The sequence below is a fragment of the Myotis brandtii genome, unplaced genomic scaffold (genome assembly GCF_000412655.1).
Source record: "Myotis brandtii unplaced genomic scaffold, ASM41265v1 scaffold23, whole genome shotgun sequence".
NCBI classification, from domain to species: Eukaryota; Metazoa; Chordata; class Mammalia; order Chiroptera; family Vespertilionidae; genus Myotis; species Myotis brandtii.
Window position 1 is genome coordinate 2,168,800 of NW_005358649.1, and position 20,435 is coordinate 2,189,234.

A 20,435-nucleotide genomic window follows, 5' to 3' on the forward strand; every position below is an offset into this window, starting at 1 on the left:
TCCTCCTCCTCCTCCTCCCCCTCCTCCTCCTCCTTCTTCTTCTTCCTCTTCTTCTTCTTCTTTGCTTTCTCTTGCTGCTTTTAAGATTCTCTCTTTGTCTTTAACCTTTGGGATTTTAATTATGTTGTGTCTTGATGTGGGTCTCTTTGAGTTCCTCTTGTTTGGACTCTCTGTGCTTTCTGGACTTGTAAGTCTATTTCTTTCACCAGGTAGGGAAAGATTTTTGTCATTATTTCTTCAAATAGGTTTTCAATAGCTTGCTCACTTCTTCTGGCACCTCCATAATGAGAATGTTGGTATACTTGAAGTAGTCCCAGAGGCTCCTTATACTATCTTCATATTTTTTATTCCTTTTTCTTTTTGTTCCTCTGATTGGGTGTTTTTTGCTTCCTCATATTCCAAATCATTTATTTGATTCTTGACTTCCTGTACTCTACTGTTGAATCCCTGTAAATTATTATTTATTTCAGGTAGTATATGCTTAATTTCTGACTGGTCCTTTTTCATGTCTTTGAAATTCTCACTAAGATCCTTGAAAGTCTCACTAAGTCCCTTGAAGCTCTCATTAAGGTCCTTGAGCAATTCTGTTTTGAACTCTCTATCTAGTAGTTTGCTTGCTTCCATTTCATTTAGTTCTTTTTCCGGAGATTTCTTCTCTTCTTTCATTTGTGACATGTTTCTTTGTCTCTGCATTTTGGCTGCTTCTGTGTTTGTTTCTATATATTAGGTAGAGCTGCTATGTCTCCTGGAATTAGTAGGATGGCCTTGTGTCCTGAAGGGCCCCTCAGCCTCCCCAGTCACCTGAGCTGGGCACTCTAGATCAGCGGTTGCCAACCTTTCAGACCTCATGGACCACCAGTTGGCAACCGCTGCTCCAAAGGTTTCCTTAAACCAGCGATTGCCAACCTTTTGGACCTCATGGACCACCAGTAGTCCGCAGACTACTGGTTGGTGACCACTGCTCTAGATGCATCCCTGTGTGGACTGTGTGCACAGGATTGTTGTAGTTGAGCCTTGATTACTGTTGGTGTCATTGGGAGGAATTGACCTCCAGGCCAATTGGCTGTGAGGACCAGCTGCAACTACAGTGGAAAAGCTGCTATGCAGGAGATACCCCTATGGAGCAGGACTTGCTTCAGTGGGGCTTTGGTGCTTACTGAATGTGTCGCTTATGGATGTGAAAAGTTGTAATCTGGTATAGTCTGAAGCTGTCCATGGAGTCCACTAGCTCTGGGGCCTCCCTGGAGGTGCACAGTAGCCACTGCATGGGGCCACTGGGCAGAAGCTACAGAGTGATTTGCAGATGACTGCTACTTGTTTTGGGCTTAGAAGTGCCCAGGCAAGGCCAAGCTGTCTTTGGCTTCTATTGATAGGTATGGGGAACGCTGATGCCAGCTGCTGCTTGTTTGAGAGATTTTAGCAAAGTCTGAAGCCTGAGCAAGGACAGGCCATTCATATAGAGAAGCCACTGTATACAGCTTGGGTGGGGCTGTAAATTGGATGGGGGCAGGGTCTCAGGGAATCACCAGGGCAGGGTGAACAATGTGAGCCAGGCTGATGTAAATTCCAATATGGCTGCCAGGCAGCTCTGCAACAGGCGGAGATCTCAGCACAGGAACAGTGTCCCCTGCAAGCATCCCTGTCTGGGAGGAAGCTACCTCTGAGTGCTTGCTCTGATGTTAGACAATCCAGTTCCTCCCTGTATGTCCCTGGATCTGCCTGAACTGTTGCCCCAGTGCTGGAGCTCAGAGGGAGTGAGTCCATGTAAGTTCATGTTCCCGCCCTTTAAGAGGAAATGCCTGGGTCTCCAGCAGCTTCTGTGTAACTCAGCCACAATCCCCACTGGTTTTTACAGCCCAAAGTTACAGGGACTTCTCTTCCCAGTTTTGGAACCTTGGGCTGGGGGGCTGGTGTGGGGATGGGACCCATCGCTCCTCACAGGAGGCCTCCACAGCTGAGATATCCCTCCTGATTGGAAAAAAACCATACATGGGTGTCGATCCAGCCTGTTCCATGCCTCCGTCTCTCCTACCAGTCTCCATGTGCTTTCTTTTTTACTTCTCTAGTTGTAGGACTTTCATTCAGTCAGATTTCAGGCAGTTCTGAATGATGGTTATTCTATATTTTAATAGTAATTCTGATGTGGTTATGGGAGGCAGTGAGTGCCTGCATTTACCTATACTGCCATCTTGATTCTTCACCACCAAGTTTAGATGCTCCTTGCTACATTTTATAAAGCTTTATTTTTTTAATTTATGATAATTTGTGAACACACACAAAAGTGAAGGATATCACAAACCCCCATAAGGCTACAGCACAGTGTCAACATTAATACTTCACTATCACGTGGTGGCTTTCACCTAAGTCCAAGGAAGTGACATAGAGCCCCCTTCACTCCAAGACTGATGGCCAAGGTAAGATCAGGTTGACTGTCAGTTAAACTGAGTCTACACACGTTAAGCAACAGCTTTAGGCAGACCCCTGGGCTAGCCACCCTGGAGAATCACCCAGGTTCCCAAACCTCTGAAGCCAGACAACAGGTGAGGAACTACAACAGAAAAGCAGAGTCAGCAGGGAAAAAGGGAAGGTATTTGGGAAGGCTTTTGTGAGAAAAATGGGATTGGAACTGAACTTCGAAGGAAGTGGGAGTGAAGAAGGCATTCCTGTCAGAGGAGGGGGGCATGAGGAAGGGTGGGAAGTCAACTGCTGGGCCATTTTGGAGACTGCCTCCTATTTGAATGTGCTGGGGTAGGTGAGGCAGCAGGAAATCAGTGTGGAGGCCAAAGGAAGCTTTGAATGCCAGGAGGAGGAGATTCCTTGCTGTTGGGGAGCAGTGCCCAGAACAGGGCAGGATAATAATAATCTAAAGAAAACAGGAGGTCCACGGTTGGGGCGGGAAGGTAGCAGAGGTGACCCAAGGTCTGGGGTAAAGAACCCTTCTCCTGGGTTGTTGCTGCCACCAAGGAAAGAGCAGGGACGGCTGGAGGATTAAAATAGAGGGTTGGCCCTGGCACCAGGAACTCCCTACAAACCGTCATTAAGAAAACAGGAGACCAGGAATCCAGAGAAGCAGCAGAAGCACCTGGTCTGACTCTAAGAAACATCAGTGTTTACTAAGCACTTGGTGTCTGGAAAGCCTGCCTTTCCAAATACCACGTCTTCCTCATCTACTCCATCCTGCCACAGGCAGCTACTGTGTGGGGCGCAGGGTCAGGGGCCGGACCATGTGCCTGGAAACCCAGCTCTATTCCCTCCTCCCCTCCCCCAGCAGCCCTCCCGCCTGTCCCCCCTGCTGCCTGCGGCCAGCTGCAGCTCCCTGTTTGTTTGCGGAGGTTTGCATACTCAGATTGAGTTGCCTTTTTTCCAGTCAGTTCAGCAGTGTCCCGAAATTCACCCCCAGTGTAACTTCTGCCTCGGCTCCTCCTCTTCTTGGAACTGCCTTTTGTTTGGCAGCCTTGGTTCTATGGGGGTGTGTGATGATAATAATCCTCCGGCTTATATAACTCCCTTCATCTGGCAAGCACTTGGCAGACAGTCCCGCATGAAGTTTGGGGCCAGTGTCAGGCCTGGTGGCTATAGCGGCAGATAGGAAACCCCAGCCTGAGGCTCGGGGGCCAGGGGGCCAGGAGGGAGGGCAGCGAGGGTCAGAGGCCAGGCCTTCCTGGCTCCTGTTGCTGAGAGGTCAGGGGAGATAAGAACAATGACTCTGGCCTTCAGGAGGAAGGCGGTCCCGCTGCCACCTTCTCTGTGCTGCTCTGCAGGCTGCCAGTGCCCAGAGCGTGTCCTCTGGAGAAGATTTTGAAGGCAGCCCTTGTAAGTATGATGCTCTCCTTTTTCTTTAAAAACGAAGGAAGCAGACTTTCCTTGCTGTCGAGTGCATTTCATGTTATTTATTCACTGCAGTCCTTTCCCTCATCCATATTCTTAGGTGATGGAAAGTGTGTTTGGGGCCAAAGTTCTCCACCCAATGGGGTCCCTCCTAAAAATCATAGGAGGAGTATGAGGTTCCTGTGATAATGCATTTAACCAAATAGCCCAGGCGAGGTGCTGGAATTGGCCCCTTTCTCCGAGTCCTGGGGGTGTCTGACTGTTGTACACACGTCTCAGCCTAGAGAGGAGCCTTGACTGTTCACCTGGCTGGTTAGAGGCAACGACAAACAGTGCAACAACTTTGATCTTCAGTTTCCCTGCTTTCGTGCTCACAATTTCAGACAAACATAACTGGTGGAAATTTCTTTTCACAATATGAAATAAATGCCACTTTTCCTTGTAGGCTTGAAACTTGCACCGGCTTGTGTAAACTCTATAAAACGCTGTAACGCTAGTGGACTTGTGAATTGTTAAGTTTTTCACTGCGTAGCCGAAGGGTCTGGATACTAAAAGAACGTGGACTGGCAAAACCCATAGTTTTATGTCTCTGCAAAGAATGCTAAATTAACAGTAATTTTCTCAGGGATGATGCTCATTGCTTTGAGAAACTGTCTTTCAACAAAAGGGGGACTTAAAAAACTCTTGAATAATACTTCGAAAGGTACAATTTCTACACACTTAGAAAGTATGATTTGGCTGAACCGGTTTGGCTCAGTGGATAGAGCGTCGGCCTGCGGACTGAAGGGTCCCAGGTTCGATTCCGGTCAAGGGCATGTACCTTGGTTGCGGGCGCATCCCCGGTAGGGGGCATGCAGGAGGCAGCTGATGGATCTTTCTCTGTCATCAATGTTTCTAACTCTCTATCCTTCTCCCTTCCTCTCTGTGAAAAACCAATAAAATATATTTAAAAAAAAAAAGAAAGTATGATTTGCTAATTGAACAAGCCAAGAAAGTAAAGTTCTGTTTTGGGTAATTGTACAATTTGCCTTTATAAAACCACGATTATAACTTGGTGCACTATAAGATACAGAAAATTACTATCTTTATTTCAGGTAAGGAATATAATTTGATAATGTAGAAACGCAAGACTTCTCACTTTTAGTAACATAAGTGCTATGATTAATGCACTGAGTTTTTTCCCTTTAGATAAACAGATGTGCAAACTACATATATGTATGTATGTGTGTGTGTATATGTGTATGTGTATATATATATTTTAAAATTATCCTGAACTCTTCCATTTGCTGAATTTGTCTAAGCTCAGTATTTTACCTAATAGTATAATATCCAAAATGGACCAAGTGGGAAGATTTCCTGTCAAGTTTCAGAATGCAGTAGTTATTTTTTTCATTATTTACCCAATAAACACGGGAAACCTAATAATATTATGTCTGTGTTTAAGAGTCTGTTTATATGACATTTCCACTTAGAATTCTCTGGGGCTTCCAAGAAATTCTAAGGCATAATTAAAGTTGAAAGTGAGCCTGGGTTCTAGTTGTTTTTACCCCTAAATTTAAAAGTGATCTGTCAACACTAAATTCTATACTCTAGCTAATTTAATTACCAAGATCAGCCATATAATCTCAACGTTAGCCTTAAAGGCATATTTGGTCATAGTAGAAAGAACACAAACTCTGATGGGATCCGATCTGAGGCTTGTTTTTGCCATCATCTGGTTATATGACCAGCATCAAGATTTTTAAGATTTTCAGCCTCAAGTTTCACATCTGTTAAATAAGATGAAGACTATTGACCCCAACGAGAGGATTGTTGAAAGGAATAAAAGAAAGTAATATGTACAAAAATCCAGCACAGTGTCTGAAAATAGCAGCACTTCAGTCAACTTTAGGGCTTTATCACTAACTCTATTTTTTCATCTTCGATTCAATTCCTTCATTTATTGAGCATCTACTATGTACTATATGCTGTGCTGAGCACTGGTAATTTGAAGGTGAATAAGATTAATATCCTGCCCTGGAAGAGGAGACAGGGAATTTTCTTAACAGTGTAATACCTGCAAAAATAGAAGAGAATTTAAGATTAAGTGATAGAGATGAGGCCAGAGTGATGATCTCTCCTAGTGAAAGTCAGGAACTTCCACAAAGATGATGTTGATTGTGTGCCTTTTAAAGGATCAGCGGGGAGGTGGAGGGGGGGGGGCGGCGGTAAAGGACATTCCAGAGGGGAGGAGATTTGAGGAGCAGAAGGGGTGAGAAAGCGTGGGAACAGGACCTGGTTTCAATTGGTGCTCCAGTATTGAACCTAGTGGAGGCTGGAGATTTCATCAGGGACCCAATCGAGGGTGTTCTAGGTGCTTAATGCTAAGATGTTTGGACCAAGTACTCTAGTAAAACTCAAACTCATGCATGGGCCAGCTCATTATTCAAAAAAAGTTTTGTAGGTTTACATCTATATCCAAAGCTTAGGCTGAAATGTAAACCAACTATGTTGCTAAGACATTATTTGGTTCAATAGACTATGTTGTTTATTTATGGTTTGCTTGTCGCAAACCCATCTCAGTGATGCAAGCATTATAACACAAGCTCCTTTACTCACCCAGGTTGGGCACTTTCAGGATCACTAATCAGTGAGAAGACAAGGGAGGACTTTGCATGGGCTGAGCAGGTGCAGAGTAGATATTATCCAATTTTAGGGAAGATTTTATATAGATCATGTATGATCTAGTATGAAGTGTGAGTTTGGCAAATGTGTGAAGGTGACAATACTATAAGGTAGGAGACCGGTTAAAAGAGGATTATAGGGTACAAGTGAGAAATGCTGAGATCCTCAGCAGGGTAGGTTGACAATAAGCCACAGATCCAGAGATATTTAGAAGGCAGAACATTCTCAACTTGGGAATGAAGGAAAAGGAAACATCTGTGATACTAGTTTGGGGTTGGGCAACTGGGCACTATAATGGAATACCATAAAACAAGAGGGATTACAAGTTTATAGAAGAAAATTGAGTTAGTTGAGTTATTGTTGGGTTGAGGTGTCACTAAGAGATTGCAACACCGAGTAAAAATCATAAATAGGTGTTTTTTTAAGTATAAAATTGGAAATGTCTTGGAAATTTTAAAGAGAAAAGCTGGACTCTCCCCATTATGCTTAATGTCCCCAATAAATGTCAATATCCAGGCTCACTGGCCCCTGAGCTTTCATCTTGTATCCCTGCTGTTGACTAGATGATTTTCCCATTAACTTTTCAACAGGAAGGCCATGTCTGGGGCAGTCTTGACAATAACTATGTCTACTCTCAAAAAAAGGAATTGTTACTTCCACTGAGCCTTCAGAGATGAGCAGAGAGTAGGAAAAAAATCTGTGGGCCAGTAGAATATTTATTCAAAAAGACCACATATTCGTAGAGAATGCATATTCATCAAGAAGCAGTCTTTTCCTTAGCCGGTCTTTCTCACTTCCCTTGAATTGGGGGACCCAGTCAGAGACTACACTAAAGGAGGTAATTTCTAAGCCAAAGCATTGCTTAGCCTACAACCATTTCTTCCTTCTTATGTGTGAGTAGGAAGTTTTAATTGTTACTTCCACTGAGCCTTCAGAAATGAGCAGAGAGTAGGAAAAAAATCTATTTATTCATAAAGAGCACATATTCGTAGAGAATGCATATTCATCAAGAAGCAGTCTTTTCCTTAGCCGGTCTTTCTCACTTCCCTTGAATTGGGGGACCCAGTCAGAGACTACAGTAAAGGAGGTAATTTCTAAGCCAAAGCATTGCTTAGCCTACAACCATTTCTTCCTTCTTATGTGTGAGTAGGAAGTTTTCCCCATATGCTTGAATGGTGCAAAATAGGGAGTGAAGGGTGGGTAACATTTGCAAATATTTTCAAGGATGACAAATAGAACTTTAACATTTAGAATGAATAGAAAACAATCTCATTAGCAGACAGGAAGCTGTGACTTTTTAAGTCTTTGAGGTCTGATTACTTGATAACCTTAGTTTTCTGATAACCTTACACCCATCTCCGCTCAGCACTTAATCTTCTATGGCAAAGCTTCTATCAGGTTTCCTGGATTCCAGAGTTCTTACCCCACTTAAACACTTCAAAGCAAATACCATTTATTACAAAAGGGACTTAGCCCCAGACTTCATGGCTAGTCTTGAAAAGTCATATATATAATATTCCTTTCTTATGGGTAAACTGTATCAACACATTTACAAATAGATTTAAGAAGCTATGTCTACCTGGAAATATAGAGAGTTTCATCACTCATCAGAAAGATAGTGTTTGGATAAAAAGGGAGCCAGGGGAAAGTAGTATTTGGTTAAAATCTGAATTCTATCTGGTTTCTGATGGCTTACTTCAAAATTTCCCAAACTCCAGAAGTTATCTTTGGCTCTGAAAAAGGTTTCTATTGTTGGTAAAACACTTCCTCCGTAAAACAACAAAAAATGAAGAGTCCCAAAAAGAGAACTTTTACTAGCTCAGTTATACAAAATAATCACCAAATACATACTTTAGAAAAGGTTAGCTTGCGTCATGGGCAAGGTTATTGTTTAAAGAAGGAGCAAGAGAGACTTGGGGAATTCCCATTCTCACAGCTGAGAGTAGGAAGAATGTACTGAGCTTCCATATATGGTGCTGGCCATTCCACATTTCAAGTCTTAACTTCTCAAGCAAGTGCTGCAACTTCACAAGCTTTTTGGGTTTGCTGACATGATGATTCCCTCCAGGCTGGTGCTGCCTGAGCCACTGTGCTCCCTGCACAGTGAAGAGTGGATAGGGTGCAGCCGTGCTGTCCCCAGACACCTGAGTTCAGAATATTTTTGCATTTGGCTTTATTTCTGAGCTCTGTGGAAAGCTGGAAGCTCCCCAACTCTCTTTTGGGTTTGGCTTCCTGTCCACATGTTTTCTGGTCTCATGTCATTGTGCATGAAGTAATAGTCCCACATGCGTGCATCGTCACAATGGCAAGGTTCGTGTGGTTCAGTGCAAGTTTTCTAACGAGGACATTTTGGACCTTCCACCAACTCCTTAGGGAAGGCCGTTTGGAACCGGTTATTTATTACTTAACAAGGACAAGGGAGCAAGGACAGCGCGCACTTCTGCAGCAAGACTAATGCCATTTGTAGGAGACAAATAAAGGACGGCTGCCTAAGAAAAATAAACTTTTACTTTACACATCTGTCTAAATGTATATGTGTGTACAGCATAGAAAAATGCCTCCAGTTTACAGTTTAAAAATATCAGTTACCGGTTCAGCAGTTCCCTCTGAATGGCGCTAGTGTTTTACACTGAGGACTGTTATTTTAGTGACTTTTTTTTTTTGCAGCAAAATCTGATGAGTTTACGAAGTTTGAGAGCCAGGAAATGCAGCTCAGTTTCTGAACAACTGAGAAAGCCAAGAGAGCGAAGTTCAGTCATCCACTTGCTTTATGGCATGGGTTCGTAAGTGCTAAGTGCAATAACACTAATACAGAGAGAGAAGCCAAACCAAACTTTTAAAAGTGCAGCTCTTAAACCATCAAGCTTAACTTCCCGCCATAGTATCAGCAGGTGAAATTCTGGCGCACACCCACACTTGGTTATGGATGGTGATGTCAAATCAATGGGCATACGTGCCAAAGTTTTATAGAATTTTAGAACAGGAAAGGATCTGGAGGTCTTCCAATCTTATATTTTATTTTACCAACAGAGAAACTGAGACTCAAGAGCTCTCTCCCTCTCTTTCTCTGAACACACACACACACACACATATTTCTGAGTCATGCACTGAGTCACTGCCTACAGAAAATATAGGTCTGGCTTAAGGAAAAGAAAGGGCAAGTGACCCAGAGCTAGGCCAGTGGTCCCCTGATCCATTCAGGTTTGTGTGGCCCAGCTTCAGAGCTGGGGGCCTACAAGTTATCCTTGCTTCAAGAACCATTCAGGGTCCCAGATTAGCTTTTTTTGGCCAAAACTTGAGTAAACTCCAAAACAAACGAAGGATCACTGTGTGACTAGGTCCTGACTTTCCAGCAATGCTCAGCTCATGGAAGTTACCGGGGCCGCATTATAATGAGCGTATGACATGTAGACAGAGCCTGGGATACAACCCTCGCACTGAGGACCCCTAAGACCTGCCCAGAGAGACAGGTCTTCACTCACCGTGGAGACAGTGGAGACTCCATAGCTAAGTGCTACACTGTGTGGCACAGATTTCAGCTTGTTTCTACCGGCCTGGGGTTTTCACAGTGTCACTTCCAATGTACATTCACTTCGGGAGGTGACGAGGGGCCACGCAGAACTGTAAATACCAACATTTCTGTGTCGTCCTGGAACATACTTAAAAAGTGGACATCTGCGTGATGCTTATAATAATTTGTAATGTTCTCAGAGACATGGAAATAGAGAATATAAACAAACTAGAACTCATCCACTCCCAAGAGAGGAGAAGCTCAGGGGAGTGATCAAAGGGCCGCCTGGGTTGGGCGTGCCAGATGACAGAGGGTGGCGTAAGCGGGTGGAGGAGTCAGCTTCTGTTGGGAATGGAAAGAGATGTGATAAGAGTGATGTGGGAGAGAAAGTCCTGCAGCAACAAGCCAGTGCCAGGGAGGCCCTGCTGCAACAATCCGCCCGTAAGAGGGAAGCTTCTGGAATAGAGGGAAGGACCTGGAACCGCCCACGTGTATCCTGAATCCCCAGGGCCAGTTCAGAACAAGAGGAGATTCCAGGTCTCTGTACTGAGTGAGGGAAACAATCTCCACCCATTACCTCATTACCTCTGAGATTCCCCTCGCTGTATACTGGGGGAGTGAAGAGGTAAAAAAATAAAAAATAAATGCTCTGAATGAAATGCTTTAATATTTACATGGGCAAGAGAAATATTTTTTAAGTGTAAAGGAGATTTTGAGTTGTTAATATTTGTCATTTTCCTGTTCTTGTATCTTATATTTCTGTATAAGATATGTTATGTATCTTATATTTCCTCTTCTATCTCATATATCATATCCACATTTATATATGATGTGTACATGTTAAAATGGGCTATTTGTGGCAGCAAGATTGCTTCATCAAATACTTAATGCATTAAAATAGGTGTTTCCTCTTATTCAAACTATCTAAGTTGGCTTTAGTCACATTTTTTCAACTGCCATAAATGCAGAATAGAAACAAATTTAACCACCTGCAAATGTTTACATTGCTGTTCATCAAATAATAGTTTGCAGCATTAGAAGATTTTATTATCAGCACATTTTCCTTTAAAATAGATCTCATCACCTAAAATGAGACCTCACTCAACTTTTAAACCTGGAACACTTTGTAAACTTTTAAAAAGAAACTCTTTTTTAATTGTTTTTATGAAATCCAGTCAAAAGAATAATCTGAAATGAATCTAATGGCTAGTCTTTCCCTTGAAGAGAGAGTCCAATGGAAACTTCTACAAAAGGACTAAATTGCCCACAATTCTTCAAGGTTTCTGGCAAGTGATTGTAAAAAGAATCAGGTTGGATGAAATTTGGAGAATATTATTCCTACCAATGTCCGCCCTTGAAGTTGTGAAAAGGCAACATCTGAAAGATAAGAGAAATCATCGATAAAATGCACTGACAGCGCTTTTGCATTTCTCCATTGTAGGTGCCAACGGCCACCAACCATCATCTGAAGAAGGGGAATTTGGCAAATGATATGCAGGTTTTCCAAGACTGAGTCATTACAGAAAACCTTCAAAGGTACTCATATCAAATATTTATCTCTTGAGTAATTGACCCAAGGCGCTGATTAAACCTGAGCACTCCATGTCCCTTGACAAGGGGAACGGTTCACAGATGAGCAATTTCTAAGACACTGAAGAGCCTTGCACCTTCCTGTGGTGTCATCCTTCTTGGGTGAGAGCTAAAAAGGGCCTTCCATGTGGCAGAGCGATTTCATGAACTTAGTCTTCGGGAATGACAAAAGAACCATCTGAAAAATGGGTATCTAAAGAATCACATAACTTTATTAACATGTCATGAGCTGTTCAGGACGCTTAGGGGAATTCGAGGGACAGTGAATGGCAGACCAGCTACTCCCAATCATTGACATTCTCAGGAGTAAAAACTGTACAGTGGTCACCTGTCTTGTTCACAGCTTGCCTTCACAGTTTCTTGCCGTGGCCATGTCGATATTAGTGCCAAGACTGTTGTGGGGCCAGGGAGTGTTATAGAGACCGACCTCAGCAATACGAACCTGCTTGCAGAAACATTCTTAGGGATGTTGAGTCACATGACTTTACACCCCCAAGAGTCTTTTCTCAAATGTTAACTTTGAAAGTAGTTCCCTTCCACCCCCCAACCAAAACTAACCCAATGGGCACTGTTGAGTTTCTCTTGATTTCCAACTGCACCTCTTCAAAATCTTTGCCCTTGGCTTGATTTTATTCAAGCCTTGTATTGGCTCAGGTTGGCTTGAAAAAGTCCCCTAATTACTGAAAATTTCATGAACCTCACACAACACAACAAAACAAAACCTTTAACAAGTCTGGCCTGAATTTCAGGTTTGTCTTTTAAGAATTTAGCCAACTTCTCTTTCTAATACTTAGGGAATTAAACATTGTGTCTTCAAACTACAAATGGCAAGTGATGACAGGAAATGGCTGAAAGTGTATGGGAGACTGTGGTTAGTTCCTTGACATAAAATCATGATCATTGGCAGTTTTTCCATAACTCGCTGAGCTTTGTCTGCAGGTGGTCTGGGGGATCACCAGTAATATATTGGACGCTGGTTATCCACAAGCCCCAAAAACAGGAAGAGGAGATAAGCTGAAGTTTAGGTCTCCTTACTTCAGAACTTTAAACAGGAGAGGAAACAATTCCAAAACAGAAACTAAAACAAGATACTTGCTTCGAAATAAGGTCAGTGAACAGAACTGTGATTTCTTAAGAGTTCTTCATCTCCTAGTGTCAGTTTTCCAAACCTTTTCTTTGTGAACCTCTAGCCCAACACATCACTTTTTCTGTAGGAAAGAAAGGAATTGCCCTTCAAAATTGTGCCATTCAAAATGAACTACACAAGAGTCTGGAACACCCTTCATAGTGGAGCTCCCCTATGTCTTCTCAGGTCATTGAAGACCTGATTTCTCAAAGCCATCACCTTAGTTTCTTCTGTGTGTGGAGAGGCCACTTTTCTGGGATGCCCTGTTGTTCATTACCTGGCCAGTCATCTTTCATTTCACACTTTTCTCCCTTCAATGGGTAATTTCACCACTTAAAGCATTATGTGTTTTTCCTTCCTTAGCATGTCCTTATTTTGAGAAAACAGAAATGTGTTTACTCTAATACTGGATCAAGTTGGAATCTCTTGTTCAAATTTAACACACTTGACACCTTTTTTCTTAAAAATCTGTGTGCCTCCTACGAGAACAGACTCCAGTCTGCGTTTTCTGGCTTTGGACTGGAAAATTCAAAGTCCGACCAGCTGCCAGCATCAGAGGTCTCTGCCCCTCCTCATCTCTCCTTTGAGAAGGATTGGATAGGTAGCCGCATCCCTTCCCACCATCACATCTGTATTCATAGACCTACAATCCTCCCAGTGGGTCAATTCTGTAGAAAGAAATCAGCCTTTCTCTGTGCACACCGACAGTCAGGCTTGTCAAATAACGACCACTTTAATGGGCCTTCGGGTTTCAAAACGCTGCCCTGTGCATTTTTGATTGCCTGTCTGCTCGTGTCATCTGGGTATAAAGTTCTTTCATTTAACATTTTTCCAGCTTTCAAAACTGCTTACCTGCAGTTCATTGAACTTGGCCTCATCTCCAAAATACATAACGCAAAAAACAGAACCAGGAGATGTTACAAGCAAATCTCAGAAGCTGCCCAAGGGCCTCCTGACTGTTCAACTTCCAGAAGATACTGTCTTGTTCCAAGCAGAAATAGGTTGTGTTCACAGAAAATAAGGCACCAAAAGGACAATTAAATTTCACAGCTTGTGGGGAGATTTTGAGGGTTCTTGTCAAAAATGTTCACACCTGTGGAGCAGACTGCTATTTTTGTGGAGCCTCGTTAGTTGTTGGCTTGAGATACACCTGCCAAAATCTGAATGGCCGCTATTGTACCTTCTGGACTCAAACATGGCCCTGTCAGACAAGGTTAGGTGTACACAGATGTATAACCTAGAACAGCGACTATGTTGTTTGTAAGGAAATTAAGACGTTTCCTAGCCCTGTTGATGCCGATTTGGGATGGAAAATTTTATCCTAAGCCCGCCTTAGCTGTGCCTCCCTGGCACTTTTTCTTTTTTTTATGTTACTTTAATTATTTAAGTTATACTCAATACATTCATTTCAATTTAAGTGATTTTTTAAAAATAGTTCTCACAGTCTAATAGTAAACTAAATGTCATCCAGGAATTGATTTCAAATGTGGACCCTAAAACCCACTAAAATTATATTCTTCTTGGTATCCAGTGAGCATTCAAATCTTGGTCCAGAATATCAGGAGCTGAATTGGGGTGCGCTCAGAAGCAGTGTCTTAACTTTGTGATCACTTCTCATTAACATTTCTCATTAAAGAGGGCAATTTATTACCCAGAGTCCTAATGTTAGTTAAGATAATGTATTTGCTGTAAAAACAATATAGTATCCACCTAATACATAATTTTTAAGAGTTCAGAAAACCACACACACTTTACCCAAGCCCATAATTCTTTCCTATATGATTATATGTTATGTGGAATCATAGAAAATTGCTGCTATCAGACTATTTTTGACTTACAAAAGCAGCAGTTTCATATGGCACCACCAAATGAAAACAATTTTATTCTGTTTGTGTTCATTTACCTTTATATCAAACCTGTGTTGTTTCTGCATTCTCTGTATAATTCATGGTTGACATTCATGTGTCATGTTCACGATGGATATGGGACATAATAGTTGCTTTGGCTTTTTTCCTGTAAAAGAACAGAAAACTCCACACTTAATACCTTCCTTCACACAGCCATTCTCATTGATTGCTTCTTAATGCCAGTTTTTAAACTAGCGAAAACCAGTGTCTTCTCCTGCATCATCCTTTCTTCCCTCCGCACCTAAATACTTTCACATGTGAGTCTGCATACAAACCTAAGTGACGAAACCAGCATTGGCGTGCACAGGCATCCAACTCTGCGCTCATGTACAGACACAGTTAAATGGGTCTGTTTAGACAATACATCCACCAAGCCAGCCAGTGTGTGCTTAAAGAAAATACCAAACTCCAATGGGATGAGCAGCATTGTCCTCACCAGGCTTCGCGCCTTTAGTGGGATCCTCTGCAGTCTCCTCGGACTGAGGCCTGTCCCAGCAGATGGCCCTCTCAGTATGCTCGGGCTGCTGGTAGAATAGCGCTTTGTCTAATAAGACGAGGGAGCAAACTCCAGGGATGTGGACCGACCAGAGGAAAACCCTTTGCTCTTGCCATAAGGACACATTCAGGCAGGAAGTGAAGAGGAAAATAGCCATTCCCCTGGGGATGGGGGCTAGGGAGTGGGAGGGAGGGAGCCAGCAGTTTAATTCTGCTGAGGGGGGGTGAGGGGGATAGTCACAAGTGGGGATCAAGAAAAAAGAATGGGATGATGTCATTCTTTATCCTGGGACAGTCACTGAAATGAAATCAGGTCACACACAATGGTCTTATTCTGTGCCCTGAACCATAAGTGTTACAAGAGATTACTTCATGGTAATGCTTTTTAGGACGGGTCTAAGGACCCTGCTCACATGAAAGGGCCTCAAGGCACCTTTAAGAGCCCTATGAAGGGCAGCATCATTCCACCCAGGGCTGAGCAGGCCCACACTAGGTCCGCAACATTTGTTTAAGGTCACTAAGCCACAGTTGAGGATAAATAAAGTGGCTGGGTTCCTATAACACAGTGAATTTCATGAAGTGGTACTCAACTGCACAACATGGTATCGGGTCAGATATTTTAAATTGGTGCTTTTTTTTTGCAGGATCATTTTGAATGACAATCTGAAGTTAAGGCAGAATATATTTCTCAATACAAAGTTGGCACTTCCTGGGGGAAAAAAAATACTGCTTTGTACCTTGTTAGGGCACTTTTAGGGCTGATTAATTCTGCTGACAGAGGAAGCATTTGATCTGTGTTGGTCAGAGTTCTTAGAGCCACTGGAGGCAGATATATTGAATTTTAGGTTCCTTCTCTCAATGGTGTCCTAACTTAACCTCATTCATCTACTTAGGTTTCACACGAGGGCATCATCATTACAAATGAAGATTTTCTAAGATGTTATCCCTGGACTAGTTAGGTCACAGGGTCAAATCCTGTTATTAAGATTCTGTTGTTTTTGCATTAATAGTGCTTAAAACAAGTAAGTCATTGATGGAGGCTTTTTTAAAGGATATTTTGGCTGTGTGAGCCCTTATAATAGTAGAACTGGAACAGTGTAGGCTTTTTACATTGGCATTTGCAGTGCAGAGAATTTGCAAAACTTAATGTGCAATTTTGGGAAACCACTGGTTTTCAGGTGCATTCAGGGACCTGGCCTGGCCCTTCTCTCTCTTGTAGATGATACAAAAATGTAAAAATAAAAGTGGAATATAGTGGAAATTCATATTTGTTCTACGATTTCCTCTCAAATTATTAGGGGATTTTGTATGGTAATCTAGGGTGAAGAGGAAGGAAGGGGTAGATTGTGGTCATCAAAATGGAAAGAGACATATGCAGGAGCCTTTTGGGGGGCAGATTCTAACATGAACTTCAGTGATTTCTGCCTCCCTTTTAAATTAAAGGTAATTAGGCTATAGGGCATTTAAAGTAGAATAACTATTTAAAAATAAAAAAGGTAACCAAAATATTTTCAAACAAATGGTCAACCCCACCAGAAGTTCCCAGGATTTTAAGACAGTGTTTAATTTTCTTTTCTGTTTATTTTCTAGTAGGCTTTAAAGAAATCTAAGTCCATTGTCCACAGCCAGTGGAGAGTAGCTTCTAAAATGCAGGTGTTACTTTAAGCAAATCCATTATATACAAAGCCAGTAAGTCAGGCATGACTTCCTACAATGGGATTCACCATAAAATTAATTTTAAAATTATTTGCTTTTAACATTTTACTCTCCTCCAAAAAAGATTTGATATATTTTCTGCATAAAAATGTACTTGTTTATTACATTAAGTAGGTCTGCCCAGCAGATTCAATCCATCCTACTTAATCCTAGGAGTGGGTCTCCCGTGGTCAGCAAACCGTGGCTCGCGAGCCACATGCAGCTCTTTGACCCCTTGAGTGTGGCTCTTCCACAAAATACCACGTGCGGGCGCGCACGCACAGTGCGATTGAAACTTTATGGCCCATGCGCAGAAGTCGGTATTTTGTGGAAGAGCCACACTCAAGGGGCCAAAGAGCCGCATGTGGCTCGCGAGCCGTGGTTTGCCGAGTCACAGTTTGCCGACCACTGGTCTAACCCAACATGGTGGTGCTCAGCAAGGCCCCGTGGCCCTGGGAGAAGGGCTGAAGGGCTATAGGGGTTTGGGGCATCGCTCCTGGTGGTCATTATGCCATAATGAAACCAGTCCAAAGAACAATGCACTGCACTTTGGCTCCAATTTTAGACATTTTATTTACTATGTAACTTTGCACAAAATTAAGATGTACTTGTTCCACTGCCCTCACCGGGCTGTGGTAAATGACAGGTAAAGAAAGTAAGAGCCCATTTGGAGGGAGCAGATGTGTGGAGCCACTCAAACACGACCTATCACTCTGGTTGCAATATTACGAGGCTAAGGTATTCACGGTAATCATTAGTTCCCATCACACTGTGCTATTCCCAGCACCTCATTTCTCCCTCATTATTTTTTTAGTTTTATGTCTCTGCCGGTAAACTAATCCCAATGTGTATTTTTGGTGGTTGGCAAAACTTCAAAAATGTTTTGCAAAGAAGGGAGGCTATGGAATCACTTAGATGATAGCTATGTGTTCAGTGCATTTTAAAGAAAAGCTGCAGAGTGAAGTTTCTTTACTGGCTGCCGCATTAAACATAGAAGTGAAAAAAAATAGCATATATTGTGCCATACACTTGTAGATGTTGGAATTCAGCTACGGATCGACTCCAAATAATCTTTATGACTAGAAAAGAGATGTGTAAGGTTAACTCACCACAGACGGGTGCTGTTGCTGTTAGTGTCTTGTTGATTGTCTCCTTTTTGCCCTAACGTGGATTCAGACATTGTCATCATCTGTGTGTTCCCCAGGCAGGGGCCAGAGACAGAAGTTGACATCACGCTGCTCACTGTCACAAGACAGCCTTTCTCGTAGGGAAGTCTTCAATTTTCTGGTTGCTTTTTCCACCCTCAAGCATTGATTTATAGAGGAATTTCTTTCAAATGTCAGCTACAGGCTCAGCTTAGCAGTTTGTAAGTGCTGAAAAGTCCCTTCCGGGTGAGAGGAGAGGAATGTAATTTACATTTCTCACTTGGAAGTTCTTCTTCGTTTAAAGGACTTTCTCTCTGGTTTGGAAATATTAAGACAGAGTTTATATGGTGTGCCTTGTGTATATATGTATGAATAACTATTCCAGTGACACCAGTTCCTCAATGTGACAGATAGTAACTCTATCAAAACACTGATTTTTCCCCCCCTGTGACTCATGTAAGTTCACACATTTTCCTGGCTATCATGAGGCTGAACCATCGATCTTTGTGGGTGTCTGAGAACATACTCCATGAAGTAAAAAGAGCCTTTCCTACCTTAGGGAGCCTTTGGGAGAAGTTCAAGTGCTATTACCAGCAAAGGCAATCTTGCTTTTTTAAAATGGAAAACTCTTTTTTTCTTTCTAATTTATAATGACACGTGACAGAAGTGTAGCATAGTGGTTAGAAGCAGAGATTTGGGAGCCAGACTGCCTGGGTTTGAGTCCCTGCTGTACCGTTTGTTAACTGTGTAATTTAATTTATTTGTGCCTCAGTTTCCTTATCAGAAAAATGGGGGCTAGTAATAATACCAACTTCATTTACCTGCTTAGGGAATAGATGACTTCATATGTCCAAAGGCCTCTGAACGTTGCCTAGCACTTAGTAAAGTGTTTTTATGCATGCTAACTATTATTATTCGTGGGTATTTTAAAAATCCAGAAATGTACAAAGTAGATACGTTTTCATAATGTTATTCTGCCTACAATTCATACACTTAAATACACACACACACACACACAAGTCAGTGTACCAGGCACTGTAGAGAAAACAGTCACAGGCCACAGTATCTACCCTGTGGAAACTGGTGCTGGTCGGGAGTAGGACATAAATGCTTCCCACAATAGCAGTAACAATTTTAAACTGTAGTGTACCCACCCACTTAAAATGTACATTTGCACACTTGTAACCATTTTTGAGAGAGTCGATGACAGGATGAATGGGAAAGTACTTTTGGAGTATATTGTCAGCATATATATGGGAAACTTTTTAAAAACCAGCTCTTAATGTTTTAATTCCTGATTTCCCTTTAGGTTTGTTTAGCGTTAGGTTCAGTTTTCCCCACCATTCAACCATGGTGTGACTAACATTAACAAATAAAAACTAATAATTACTAAATCCAGTACAAAGATTCTCCTTACAGAGGCTCTGATGATTCATTGGGCCCAGATTCCGATCCCCAAACAGGCTGGACATGTGTTCATTCTCTAGTCTTGACTCTTCTTATGGCCGCTTCACGGAGATGGATGCTGTGATCCACAGAAGTGTGAATTGTGGTTTGCCTCATGAAAACGTGTCGTACATACATTTGATGACTTCTTAAAGCTATCACTGTCTAAATGATGATGTAATTTCAAAGCTCCAGGTCGACAACTATAAAGCACCCTACTTTTCTACTTGTGCTATTATTAGGTTCCTTGTTGAAATGAGAGAAAAAAATATCCTTAGAAAATGATGGGTAGAAGTCTCACAAAGAGAGGTTTCCTGCGCATTTTGTAGTTTTTCCACACAGTGGAGAGCACTCATTCTGCCTGTATTTTATACTTCTTAGAAAAACATTTCATATATAAAATTCAAAATCCTAATTGACACGATCTTATAAACTTGGGCTTTGCTTTCTTCCACTTCTCTCTCTTTATTTCGAAGCATGTAGGTGTAGCAAGAGCTGGCAAGCCCCTGCTACATGGAAGACAGTAGAGAAAGTGCTTTGTGAGTGAGTATTGTACATCCCATCATCTCCCCTCAGTATCCCCCAAGTGAACATTAAAGGTGGTTGTTAACATGGCACTGAATGAGCAGCAGGGCAGTAGTGGCCCATTGTGTAAAGAATCAGGTGTCAACCTGTATCAGGCCATCTCAGTAGGAGAGAAGAATATGGTGCTGTGAAAAGACAGGGGAGATACTCCGCCCTTTTACTATCTTGTGGAACTGGGCAAGTTGCAGAGCCTTTTGAGTCTCAGGTTGCCCTTGGGTAAATGTGGGTAACGGCGTTGAGCTCCTAGGGTTGTTGTGAGGGACCCAAAGAGAAGGCATGTGCAAACACCAAGCCCGGGGTCATGTGGATAGCATGTGGCCGAGAAGCACTTGTTTCTCTCCTCATCTCGTCTTAGCACGTAGCCTTCCTCCTCCTTCCTCACTCACGACTTAACCCCGCATAACTTCCAGCCTGTCCCTGCTGGGATCCCCGTGCCCTTACTC

The 20,435-nt window shown here is 42.4% G+C and overlaps 1 protein-coding gene across 6 annotated transcripts in view; it reads left to right on the plus strand.

The window, feature by feature from the left end:
• SULF1 (sulfatase 1) overlaps nt 1–20,435 on the plus strand; it is a 160,083-nt gene that overhangs the window by 23,553 nt on the left and 116,095 nt on the right. For 4 of the 6 annotated variants that reach the window (XM_014539818.1, XM_005866349.2, XM_014539811.1 and 1 more), the window contains exon 3: nt 11,445–11,539. The exons of 1 other annotated variant lie outside the window; for it this stretch is intronic. The gene's annotated coding sequence lies outside the window, so the exon portion shown is untranslated. Of the gene's footprint in view, nt 1–3,572; nt 3,814–11,444; nt 11,540–20,435 lie in introns of those variants that run through there. One more of the 6 variants, XM_014539813.1, reaches the window with a different exon arrangement.